This window comes from Schistocerca gregaria, chromosome 2 (assembly GCF_023897955.1).
Source record: "Schistocerca gregaria isolate iqSchGreg1 chromosome 2, iqSchGreg1.2, whole genome shotgun sequence".
Lineage (NCBI taxonomy): Eukaryota > Metazoa > Arthropoda > Insecta > Orthoptera > Acrididae > Schistocerca > Schistocerca gregaria.
Genome location: NC_064921.1, coordinates 691,893,930 through 691,907,808, shown reverse-complemented (window position 1 = coordinate 691,907,808; position 13,879 = coordinate 691,893,930). Strand labels below are relative to the sequence as shown.

The following is a 13,879-nucleotide window of genomic DNA, read 5'->3' as shown; positions in this document are numbered from 1 at the left end:
AGGTCAATTTTAGGGATCCTGTATTCGAAGAAGACGGTGCGACCACTGTGCTTTTACCGTCGTATATACACTACATCGTAATGACCATGAGAATTAGAGAGATTATACGGCACCTAAAGGATCATATAGGCTGACATATTTCCCTCGCTCGGTACACGAATGGAAGAGAATAGAAAATCGTTAATGTTGGTACGATGTACCCTAGGCCAAGCAATATACAGTAGCTCGCGGAGTGTACACTGCGTCAATGTAGGGGTAGATGTGGTGTAGTATTGGTAACGGTTCAGAGTTTTGCGCCACTACGATTTTCCGACTTTCTCTAGTTCAACAGGAAGCGAGGGTAGCTGAAACAGATGGATCACGATGACTGCCTTCAGTTTCTGTCAGAAGATGATTGATACCTTTGCATGCAATAATCTTCAGAAATTCTCGTGTTTGTGTGTCTCTGGTACGAGAGTGCGAATTACTGCTGACGGTGTTTGTATTTGAACGGGTTGCTGTGGCTTAATCTCTTAAATAGAAAAGAAAGAAAAAAGAAAACGCAAGCGATTCTCCTATGTACGGGCGTTGAACATAACTCCTATGTTTCTTCTCATCTCCTCCTAATTCTCCCCTCCTTTGTCCATCACCTCCTCCCCATCTCTCTGTCCATCTTCTCCTCAGCCCTCTCTCTCAACATCACCTCACGCCCTTTCTTCCCCCCCCCCCCCTCTCTCTGTCCATCACCTCCTTCCCACTGGTCTGTCTTCTCCACCTCTGTCTCTCTCTCTCTTATATATATATATATATATATATATATATATATATATATATATATATATATATATATATATATAGCTATGTAAAAATATGGGTGTGTTTGAATGCAATGATGAACCAAAATTTCGAAGCAACTGGTGAAGATTTTTGAGGTATTTGTTTTTGAACAAATGAACATTTACATTATATATATATATATATATATATATATATATATATATATATATAGTGGCGCTCTAGTAAACAAATAAAAACACCAACATATTCAAATGCAACGTTGCGTCAAAATTTCTAATGAATCGGTGACGAACTTCCGTAATTTAAGATTTTGAACACTCGAACGTAAGGTTTTATAAACAATGTATCCCCTTTATGCATAATTTACATATTTATATGCCATAACACGCTCCAGTAGATGTATAGACACAAGAGTGTATTCAAATGCAAAGTTATATCAAAATATCGTTGAAGAACTTTCAGAGATAACGAATTTGAACACACGAATATTTACGTATTTATTTATATAAATTGTGAAGAGTAGGGAAAAAGTATGCGTCAGTGAGAGTCATAAAAGTCATTAAATGAAGGACAAAGAAGTATGTATTTTTGCCCATGCCAAGGAAAATTATTTGATACTTTGGTATCGATATAATGTAAGCTAGCGCCAGCTTCTTGACTTAAGGTGCTTGGTTTTAAGACGGTGAGCAAGCGCGGTACCAACAATGGGCTTTGCAAGTAACCGGCGGTTATAATTAAAGTGCAGTTACGCACTAAGGTGCAGTCTGGGCTGTAATTATCATATGGCATCGACATTTCAAAAGTATTCTAACGCGTTAATGTGGATCTGATTTACACTGGAAAAATATTAGTTCCAATTTTCGACACTAGGTGCAGATATGGCGCTGTGAATGCAAGAAAAACGCATAGAAATGTTTCAATATGCAATGGATTAGGGGAACGTGGGTAGAATAGTTCAAACAAGTGAGAAAGGCATAATGTTGATTTTATTATTAACGGCCGCGTACAATGTTTGTTCAGTATGAACAGCAGACAACGTAAGGAGATGCTGCATCCGTAAAATGATGTGATCAACAGCTGCTCGCAACATTTCCGGTGCAATCTGATTAACGCATTCCTGAACACTGACCTTCAGGTCAGATAGAGAGCGAACGTCTCCCTACTACACACGTTCTTTTAGATTTCCCCAGATCCAAAAGCCACATGGATTCTGATGAGGTGACCTTGCACGCCATGCATTTGGAAAACTTCTGGAGATACCGTGCTCGTGGAAGGTTGCATTCAGTAGACCTTTCACTGGATGAGAGACATGAGGTGTTGCTCCATCTTCCGTGAACACAGCCATTTTCACACAGTTTCTTTCTTCCAAAGCAACAATCGGATGCTGGACAGGAAGGTCGCGATAAAGTGCAGGTGTCACGGTACACCTACCAGGCGCTATAGGTGTATTCTCTTCAAAGAAGAACGGACAAAGGATAAAGGTGCTTGTGAATCCACACCACACAGTCACATGTGGTCAGGGTAATGGCTATTCGTGTACAACACGAGCTTAACATTACTCCAAATTCGGCAGTGGTGTGTATTGACTGCACACTGTTTTGTAAAATGTGCTTCGTCGCTCTATAGAATATTGCCCGGCCACATATCATCAATTTCGACACGTTTCAGAAATGGAAGAGCATATTCACAACGTTCCTGCGGATCACGAGATTTCAGGGGTAGCCGCGAGATCTGCGGCTTGTCACGGCTCGCCCCCCCCCCCCCCCCCCCTCCACCCGTCTGAGGTTCGAGTCCTACCTCGGGCATAGCTGTGTGTGTTGTCCTTAGCGTAAGCTAAAGTTAGATTAAGTAATGTGTAAGCCTAGGGACCGATGACCTTAGCAGTTTGGTCCCATAGGAAGTTACCACAAATTTCCAAAATTCCAGTCGCCTCACCGTCTCGATCTTGTACGGTTACTAGTGTGAAATACACCGCAAGATTTTCCGTACGGTAAAACTGTTGCTGCGAAATAAATTGTTAAAATTTATTTTGCTGAAAGTGGGCATGGTATCTTACCACTCCCGGATCTGCGCATCCTTACCATCTCATTATTGTTCCTGAGCAGTTATATTAAAATAAATTATATGCTGTTAATGAAATAGAATTAACTGCAAAGCACTAATAAAAGAGTCCAGTAACATATCGTAAGAATTTCAAGCTGGTTTTGCTCTCTTTTCGAGAGATAATTTCTTGAATGTTGCTAATGACGTACCTCCATCGAGCTGATGGCGATAATTGTCCACTACGCAACCTTCGAGCACTTCATCATCCAGGATTTTAAATGTCGCACAAACATCGGTTCGGGAGAACGGAAATGGTCCGCTCATGTTGGGGTGCAGAAAAAATTCCGAAACAGAATGGCTCCAGTATCGTAAAAAGAAACTACTGTCAGTGCAGTAGAGCCTCAGATACGATTTTGTACGAGTAAATATACAAGATTCTCCATAAAATACCTTTCTTTAATCGTATGAGGACTTAACGTCTGTATACTGCAAACAGAGTCAGTAATTTTGTGAATAATTTGTTGATATATCAAGTGACCTCTCTGTACAAGCTCTGATGAAGTGCTATTACCTTTTGTTTGCCGCAGCTGTCTTCTATTCCAAGTGCAAAACTGATGCCTGGAACAAAAGAAATAAGCCATTTAAAAACACTTCAGTCGTTAAAACAATTACTTCAGAAAATAACACTAAATTCTGAGCCTGAAATTTAGAATTAAAGCCCCAGAAATAATAATTTTTTTATATTATGCCTTGCCCATTCCATCCAACTGTACCATGTAAACTCGCGATTAAACGGATTTAAACCAACTTTATCTTTTGAACCAGTCTCACTGAACCGTTTTAAATCACCAGCTCATCTGGTGATACCTCGAAAATAAGGGAAAGCCATCGGCCTTAACACGTCAATGACCCAATGTACATGACGGGCGAACAAGAAGGTGCCCTCTCTGGCAGTGATCGCATGGTGCCGACGACATCCAACATGATATTGAGTAAGGCTCTCCTGAACTCATGGATTCCACAGTCGTGGGAACTCGACCAAAGTGAGTAGCAACATCATGGAATAATAAATTGCAGCCACCACAGTTCACGGTGTTCGTACAGACTGGTGGACGTTCCTGCATCAAGCGCTAGAAAAATTACCGACTTCTCACAAACAACTAATATTCAAACGCGATTGCTAAATGAGAAATCAGTTGCGTAATCCTTCCTTGTACTCATATACAGAATGCAGATGGCGTTACTCCGCTAACCATTTGCTAATACAAACACGTATGACATTTCATACCAATTGAACGTTTGTTTCAAACCGTCTTCGAGGCCTTTAACGGCCAGCAGTATATAACGCAGAAGTATAACATCCAATTAAAAAACAGACACTACCAAAATTCTGCGTTACTCTGGTGTCATCACAAATTGTAATTCTGGCATGTCACATCGCCTCTTGAAACAGAAACCGGCCGTACCAGCAGCTCTCTAGTAGTAGCACCAGCGCTTGGCAGCTACTACGATAAGCTACGACTGCAGCAACCGCTGAACTATCGTCAAATGAGTTATAAGTGTTTTTAGACAAATTTCGTAAATCATTTTATTATAAAAGGCACAAATAAGACAAATAAAACTGTATTACAATTACTTTAGCGGCAATTCTTTATTTACTGGGTGTAATAATAAATGATATTCAAGTCTCGAAACTATTCTTCGCCTTAATGAATGCAAACATTAAACTTCAACATATCCTCTACGCTCGGTGGCCAGACATGCGGATGGCAGGAAATAATTTAAGATACTAGCGAAACGGATCTTATAGTGAAACGATATACAGCCACGAGTTCTATTTGGGAAATAAAACGTGTGTGTGACGAAATGTCTAAGTGGACACCGAATCAGCGCCTACAGTCTCGTGGAATGCCTGTTACACAGCACTGTTTGTAACAGCAATGCCTCAAACCGCTTTTTCATTAGTACTAGCTCAAAGAAAGTATCAACTACGTAAACCAGAAGGCTTTTAGTAGTGACTGTATCAATTAAACAATTGAAATTTCGGCCAGTAAGGCCTACGTATCTACTACGACCCGGCGATGTTTCTACGGAAGAAATCAAAAGTTTGTTGTGGGCTGTGGAAATCGGTGAGCTAAACGTGTCACCACAATAAATGACAGCGGTAAATAAATTACAATTATGATTTAATTTTGCTATAAATAAATTATACAAAATATAACTCATTCACACACCTCCTCGTCCACAGCCGCGCCGCTAACAAAGTTTCCTGAGGGAAGCAATTCTAGATATACTACCAGGCTAAAAGTCTCCAGATACCCAAAAGTTGCAACCATATAACAGTGCATAGGGCTTTTTGTTCCTGCCGATACAGTATTTAATCTTCTGAGGAACGTTTCCACCGCTTCGTATACAGTGTGTCCCAGAATGCTATGGCAAACTTCGAGGGGTGGTGAAATGTGTCTTGAGGAACAAATCGACGACAGGAACTTGTGTAGGGAAACGTCGCCCAACGACGCTGCAGAGCATAGAAGTTACAGGCGCCAGCGCCTACAAGTACACCAACCCCTTCGGCAGCAAACGTGACTTTGTACGCTGACACGGGATAGGCGGAACATCTCGCAATGTTCTTCTAATAATTTCCTGGTATGCAGCCGGATTCCGTCGACATTCTGCCACGATATTTCGGCCCAAAGACGTCCGGCCATCATCAGGTGAGTACACAACTACTGAAGAGCCGAGGTGCACTTGCGGTATTTATGCCGAATCTCGCGCATGCGAAATGTACTGGCATCCTACAGCGCATGCGTCACGTGTTGACATGCGCGGAATAGCCGAGTTGTACGTGCTGCCCTCGGTGGTGAAAGTAAAAGATCATCTAGTCATTGAGTATCGAATGATGCTGTCTATTCCGCTGTGATTGCATAATTTTAATAACAGGATTCCAATTTTTATCCAGTTAAAAGCCGTTGTCACGATTTATAAGATTATCAAAAAATGGTTCAAATGGCTCTGAGCACTATGGGACTCAACTGCTGTGGTCATTAGTCCCCTAGAACTTAGAACTACTTAAACCGAACTAACCTAAAGACATCACACACATCCATGCCCGAGGCAGGATTCGAACCTCCGACCGTAGCAGTCGCACGGTTCCGGACTGCGCGCCTAGAACCGCGAGACCACCGCGGCCGGCTATAAGATTATCGACAAGACGTATTTCCACTGATTCCTTGATTACGGGATCCCAAAATCCGGAAACCGGAGCTAACATTTTTGTTGCATTGTATTCCATTGAATGTCCCAATGAAATACAGTGCTCTGCTACTGCCGATTTTGACGATTGCCGCAGACGGGTGTATCTTTCATGCTCTGTACATCGTTCATGGACAGTTCTTGTCGTCTGGCCAATATATGCAGAGCCACATTCACAGGGAATTTTGTAGACGCCTGCTGTGGCAGAATGTCGACGGGATCCGGCTGCATACCCGGAAATAAATAGAAGAACAAATACGACGGGAAAATTTCAGAAGTCACGTCTCGCAATGTTGTTTATTATTCAGCAATAGCGATTCATTGTCACAGTCGCCCACGGTAGCCGAGCGGTTCTAGGCGCTTCAGTCAGGAACCGCGCGACTGCTACGGTCGCAGGTTCGAATCCTGCCTTTGCCAAGGATGTGTGTAATGTCCTTAGGTTAGTTAGGTTTAAGTAGTTCTAAGTTCTAGGGGACTGATGAGCTAAGATGTTAAGTCCCATAGTTCTCAGAGCCATTTGAACCATTGTCACAATCGCCAGTGAAGAAGATGGAGCTAGCTGATGCATAGAAGGCTTTGTTTTATATGAATGCGCTGCTCTCTTGCCTAGGTGGATGACGGTTTCGGACGTGAGTTTCCAATTCCAATTTATCTTCTGTATATCGAGAAACAATTGGGATTTTAGAGGGTTCCATGAGAAAAATAAACTGTGGATAGAAATCCGTGTCCGAAAACGTCATCCACCAAAGCAACAAAGCATATCGCATTCATGGAAGGCAAGACCCGTCAACAGAGTATCTAGCTTCGTCTACTCCACTGGTGCCTGTTGCAATCGGTCCCGATCACGGAATAACAAGAGACTTTCCGTTTATGGTCTCTCAGAGTAGAAAGTCACGTTTGTTTCCGAAGCGACAGGTGCCTGCACGTGTAGCTTCGACGCTCTGTAGTGTCATTAGATAACATTACTGGACACGGGTTTCTATCCTCGATTTCTTGATCGAGACACCCTCTACAACCCCTCAATGTTACTCACAACATTTCACGGACACCCTGCATAATGAAAGAACTGTTTCTATTTTTCTTGTAGCACAATATACAAGTTTTACCAAGTTTTCACGCGAAACGGACACGCGATCGACTCTCTATTTCATGTAAGGATGTATTTGGGGTTGGCGTTTTGAATTTTAACACATGGATGCCAACTGATTTTAGAAAGTGACCTCATAGACTTTCACTGTAAATTCATGTTTAGCGGACAGACCACACAGTACCTTTCTTTAACTGCACGCCACGCAGGGAATACATGTTTAAAGGAGCTCCGAATTCATTCCGCGTGTCATGTGCTTCATTTTACTTACAAAAGGGATTTTCTGCCTCGCTCAATTCACACTCCGATAACTTCAGTACAAAAGTGGAGGGAGAGATGACAACAGTTTGGCAAACCTCAGTGTCTGCATATTTTGCTTAACTTACTAGAATAATAACTAATACATTTATTAAAAAGAAATCGCACAATTAAAAGCAAATATTTCTGAATTAATTTGTCCGAGCAAATTTGAGACTTGCGTAGGTCTGTTCCCAAGATATAAGGAATTTTAGTTACAGTGGACAAAAAGAGCTCTTTCCACAAACGAGTGTCACACTTAGTGCCGTGATTACATTACTGTCGTACAAACACAGGTAGGTAACTGAGGCGATGCATCTTTCGACAGCTCTTCTCGTGACGGCAGCAATGGCGGAACTTCAGACGATATTTATTCTGCAGTGATCCACTGCTTCACACACATCGCCCCCAACTGGCTAAACACAATATTTCTTGAAAGACAACTTGAGTTTAAGAACAAATAATAAATTCACTTTTCGTGTAGAAACTTGGAAACTATGTTTCGACCTCTCGCGTTGGCAGAATGTATAGCAGTACTTAATAGATATTCGCGGCTTGTCTTCCCACTGCTTCTGGTTGTAGCTCAGCCTATGTTAAAGCCCTCAGACTATCTGCTACGGAAATCCTATCTGTATAAAAAGAGGGAAATTGGCATAAAAGACAAATTTTGAGTTCCTCCAAACATACCTTTTCTATAGATTACACACATCGCTATTCACAAAATACAGTTCATTTCACCTGTGACCACGTTTTTACACAGTTCACGCCCATTTGCGGTCTGTTGCAAAATGACCAATTGACGCTCTCTTGTCTGTAGCATGAAGCTATTTGCTTGTGGAAAAGAGCATTATCACGCCCATAAAGGAAGGACCTTTGGTCACACTGTTAGAAACATATCTCTGAATAAAATGCTTTCATAAACAGAAGCGCTCACTTTTGCCATCAAACAAAACATATGATCCGAACGTCAACCAGAAAAAAAAATCCCAGTCGATCATATCCCGTCCCTCAAATTTCACTGTTGCAACAACAAACTCAGGTAAATATCCATACCAAGCATCTGTCAATTGCTCACAGGTCCATCCGAGGGCCTCCTCTTAAACCATGACTCGTCACTCCATAAAGGTCATTACCACAGCTTCAAAAAATAAAGACTGTTCCCTTTAACAACATTTTAATCGAAGGCGTGCATACTTCTGGGCAATACATGGGCAAGAAAGCTGAGTACCATTGGTTCTCGACTGATTGCTCCGTCAATAACGTTTTTTAACTGAGTGACGATGGAAGTCTTTTACAATAGATGAGGAAGATGCCCGTTGGCTTGCTTGTAAAGCGCATTTTACACTTGTGTTGAATTTCTAAAGCCTGCCGGAGTGATGGCTGAGTATAGCACTTCACCTGTATTTCAACTGTCTAATATCTTAGGTAACAACGTACATAGACTTATGGAACTATGATAATTTCTCTGTGATAGATTGCCTACGCTCGTACTTTCAAACAATGATTACCTACTTGAACACACTGAATTCTCCCCGTTAAATGGGTTCAAATGGCTCTGAGCACTATAGCACTTAATATCTCAGGTCATCAGTCCCCTAGAACTTACAAATACTTAAACCTAACTAACCTAAGGACATCACACACATCCATGCCCGAGGCAGGATTCGAACCTGCGACCGTAGCGGTCGCGTGGTTCCAGACTGAAGCGACTAGAACCGTTCGGCCATATCGGCCGGCTCCCCGTTAAATCATTGTGACAGAAAACATGTATGTGACATTGATATATTGTATCTGCCCTCTGAGGCATAGTCTGATGTCGCGCTGCTGGCAGTAAGTGGATTTCCTTTCCCCTCATAGTTCGTACAACTGTTTCCATAAATAAACAGCACTAGATGGTGGTAGTGCATTGACTTCCAATTTTATAGATGCATCACGATAAAAGTACTAAAGCTAGAATAATGAACGTAATCAATTACTACTGTGCAAAAGGAAATATTCTGGATTTTAATCAAAGAAAATTCAGTTGTAGATAGCTTAGGCACCTACATAGCCTCTCGTCATATGCAAAATAAAAGCAAATCTAGCTCTGAATATTTTCTCACAGTAATAAGCAAACGCGGTTTAAAGCATTTGTGACGTTGCCTTTCAGCAGCTGTGGAGATGTGTACGGGCAGACAGACGTGCAACTGTAGATCAGATAACTACACAGATGAACTAACTAGCTGTCAACTATGTCTCCTCAACGACTGATCAGCATCGACTTTTTGAAGAATCATGGAACAAATTTTATGTTCAGACACAATAAGCTTTCTAGACTCTGAGAAACTCATCTGCAGAAACCAGCACGGTTTTAGGAAACAGCGGTCATGCGAGACACAGCTGGCCCTCTTTGTGCATGATATACAACAGGCTATAGATACCGGCTCCCAGGTTGATGCCATATTTCTCGACTTCTGAAAGGCTTTCGACTCAGTTCCGCACTGTCGCTAGCTCCAAAAAAAGTGCGCCTACGGTCTATCCGATGACATATGCGCTTGGATAGAAAGTTTTCTCACAGACCTGGAGCAGTATTTCGTCCTGAATGGGGTGCCTTCAACAGAAACAAGTGTAACTTCACATCTACCCCAAGGCAGCGTAATAGGTCCGCTGCTTTTTACGATTTACATGAACGATCTGGTTGATGGTATTGACAGCGGCATTAGACTGTTTGCCGATGATACTGTAGTCTACAGAAAAGCAGTATCACACGAAAGATGTGAACAAATCAATGAGGATTTGCAGAAAATAAAGGCTTGGTGTAATGACTGGCAGTTATGTCTCAATATTAGTAAGTGTAACCTACTGCGTACAACAAGGCGAAAATCCCTATTAATCTACGAGTACAAAATAAATGCCCAGTCTTTAGGAGCGGTAACATCCGTCAAGTATCTGGGTGTGACTAACCAAAATGATAAAATGGAACGATCAGATTACACTAGTAACGGGTAAGCTAAACTCTAGATTGCAGTTTATTGGTAGAATCCTGAAGCGATGCAGTCCTTCAACAAAGGAAATGGCTCAAAATACGTTAGTTCGTCCAGTCTTAGAGCATTGTTCGTCTGTACGGGACCCTTACCAGTTGGGTCTGATTCAAGAAATTGAGAAGGTCCAAAGAAGAGCGGCAAGGTACGTGACTGGTACATTTAGCCATCGCGAGAGCGTTACAAATCTCATAGAAAGTTTGAAGTGGGACACAGCTGCAGACAGACGGCGCGCTAAACGGAAGGGGATGCTCACTAAATTCTGAAATCACCGAGGATGTAGAGCATATATTATTACCACCAACTTTCAAATATGGGAAATTAGAGCTCGTACTGAGGCGTTGAGACAGTCGTCTTTCACCCGCGCGATCCACGAGTGGAACAGAGGGGGAGGGGAGGGCAGATTAAAGAGAATAGATATGACTTTGGCGCGAATTGTGCCCTCCGCCACACACCGCTTGGTGGCTAACGGAGTATATATGTAAATGTAGATGTGGGCCTCTGCAGCAGGCGCTGAGTTCATGCACCCATGCTAACTGCTGTTCATGGGCGACGAAGACTGGAATTTGCACGCCAGTACCACAATTCGACGTCCACTGAGTAGCGACAGGTGGCCGTTGCAGATGACTCATGTTGTTGTCCCTCGGCGTGTACGGCGTAAAGCATGTCAAAGCAAACACCCGGCACACGTTATGGTTTGAGCAATGTTTGCGTGACATTCATTGAGTGATCTCGTCATTTTCGAATTGGAAGGCACAATGGATCAACACAACTATGCACCTACCCTTGGGACCATGTCCATCCCTACATGTAATTTGTTTTTCACGGCACGATGCATCTACCATCAGGTCAATGCAACGTATCACACAGCTCGCAGTGTACTTGCGTGGCTCGAGGATCACTACAACGAGTTTACCGTACTCGCCTGACCACAAAAGTCCCCGGCTTTAAAAAGTATCAAGAATTTGTGGCACAACGTCGGTCGGGCTGTACGCGTCATGGATCCTCAGCCTAGAATCGTAGCACCACTGGCCACGGCTCTGGAGCCGGCATGGCTTCACATCCCTGTCGGTATCTTCCAGAACCTCATACACTCTCTTCCCGCACTTTTCGCAGTGTTCCGCGCTGCAAAACTTGGTTATTGAGTCTTTTGACAGGTGGTTACATAAACAGGACTGGACGCTTTAGTAATCGATAAAAGTACAGTAGGTGAAGTGGAAAACGCGAATTTAAAAAATTTAGATATTAGATTGGTCAGATGCGCTACAGGTTTAAAAGGGGTTGTGTTCAATGTTTATATAACTTTGTGTTATACCGGAGCCAAGGCAGCCCCTGAGGGCCGTCAACCCATATTACACCACATAGGACGAGGTTATCTATGCCCAAGGCGTACCAAAAGCACCATGGTAAACACGGGCTATTTACATACAAGATAATGGAAACAGACATTTAGAGCACTACTTCCTGCAGGGGGAGCTCGGGCCACGGTTTGCAGGAAGCATCATTACGCCAAAAATTGATTGGCTGGAGACAGCTATTTAGGGTGAAGTGAACTTTTGTTTGCCTCAATTAGGAGACTTTTACTGGCATCGTTATTGTTATCTATCTTTTGTTGTTCAGTCATCAACCTTGTGAACTTACATCAATAAAACTCGTGTTAGGTGAAAAATTGCGAATTGTCGTCAGAACATCTTTGACTGAGCATTCAGTAAATGTTAAAAATAAAGGATAAGTTTCTGACGCAAGCCTGTGACTGTAGCCAGAGTGCCACCTTTGTACTCGCAGCGGCTCTAGGAGGAGGGTGGCGAGCCACTCACTCTGGCTCCCCTTTAGCCCCGCACTCATTTGAGATCAGGTTGGTTGGATGGTTTGGGAGAGCGGACCAAAGAGCGAGATATTCCGTCCCATCGGATTAGGGAAGGATGGAGAAGGAAGTCGGTCGTGCCCTTTCAAAGGAACCAGAGTGGCCGAGCGGTTCTAGGCGCTACAGTCTGGAACCGCAGGTTCGAATCCTGCCTCGGCCATGGTTGTGTGTGATGTCCTTAGGTTAGTTAGGTTTAAGTAGTTCTAAGTTCTAGGGACTGACGACCTCAAAAGTTAAGTCCCATAGTGCTCAGAGCCATTTGAACCATTTTCAAAGGAACCATCTTGGTATTTGACTGAAGCGATTTAGGGAAATCAGGCAAAACGCAAATCAGGATGGCCGGACGTGGGTTTGAACCGTCGTCCTCCCGAATGCGAGTCCAGCGCCACCTCGCTCGATTTGACGACAGGCAGAGTGAATCTGGGACCGTTCCGGACGAGGAAAAATCCGCGGCCCTCTGGGATTGAAGCAAATACGAAAGCTTATAGCCCTATGACTTAATCACAGACACACGCATTATATAAAAAGGAAAACAAAGATTTAATACAGACTGACGTAAGAAAATAAGAAAACGACTGTTAGTTTACAGTATATAATATGAGGCGTACTAGAGAAAAATTTAAAGCCACATAAGGAAATCAGGAGCTTTTTCTTTTAAGGGTCAATAAATACCTGTACTTATTTCCTACGGCACTGAAGTTGCATGCGCAAATAATTCGCTGTTTTATAGAATTTACACGCTCTTCTGTGTAAGTAAACCTGCAATTACAGCAGCAATGTTTGAATTAAAACTACTTCAAAATTTGTAAAAAATCACAAAGAAGGAATAAGAGAAGCGCGAAACAGAAGGTATGTTTCGAAAAAAGAAAAACCAACTAGTGTACCCGGTGTTGCTGAGCATACATGCTATAGAAACCAACCAAACTTCAGTTGCACACCAGTTTACTTTCCACCTGCAGTTGTAAATCTGTTCTGGGCAGAACAAGGAAATACTTCGGGAAAATCCGCGCCTTCAGATAACTTCCCGCGCAAGACAGCATCCAACGTTACAGGTAACTACGAGAAAAGCAGATAAGAATTTGTTGACGCCGACCTAACTTGCGCCAGCGTCGTAACCGTTTCTTCTCGTTGCACAGAGAAAGTAGTTTCGCCTCGGCTTTCTGAAAATCCTGTTCTTGTTCAGACATCCCCAACAACCACTATGAAAAGACTGCAGTACAAGATCATGCAATACATCCTGTTTATCTTCTGCAAAGGCACCTACGTAAGAAAATAACCACAAGTTGATGCCACTCATTTTCTGTTTTCGACTAGCAGAGATTAACGGTATCAAGGATTATCTAGCAGTCCCAAAGACTACCTCTGGGAACTGAAAGACAGCAGTGACGCCTGTCTGATGGTGATCACGAGTAGCGGTGCTGTGCTAGAGCCGTACAGCATGATTCTTACGGGGTACTTTCCAAGAACAATTACCGCTGCTTTCTCTATTACTGAGCACAGCACGAGCTCTGTGACATTTTTTCCCTGTTCCAATCGATC

The 13,879-nt window shown here is 42.8% G+C and overlaps 1 protein-coding gene across 7 annotated transcripts in view; it reads right to left on the bottom strand.

Moving 5' to 3' along the window:
- Nucleotides 1–13,879, bottom strand: part of LOC126334776 (probable inactive tRNA-specific adenosine deaminase-like protein 3) — a 486,162-nt gene that overhangs the window by 48,649 nt on the left and 423,634 nt on the right. For all 7 annotated transcript variants that reach the window (XM_049997366.1, XM_049997369.1, XM_049997368.1 and 4 more), the window contains one exon: nt 3,392–3,438. The gene's annotated coding sequence lies outside the window, so the exon portion shown is untranslated. The remainder of the gene's footprint in view (nt 1–3,391; nt 3,439–13,879) is intronic.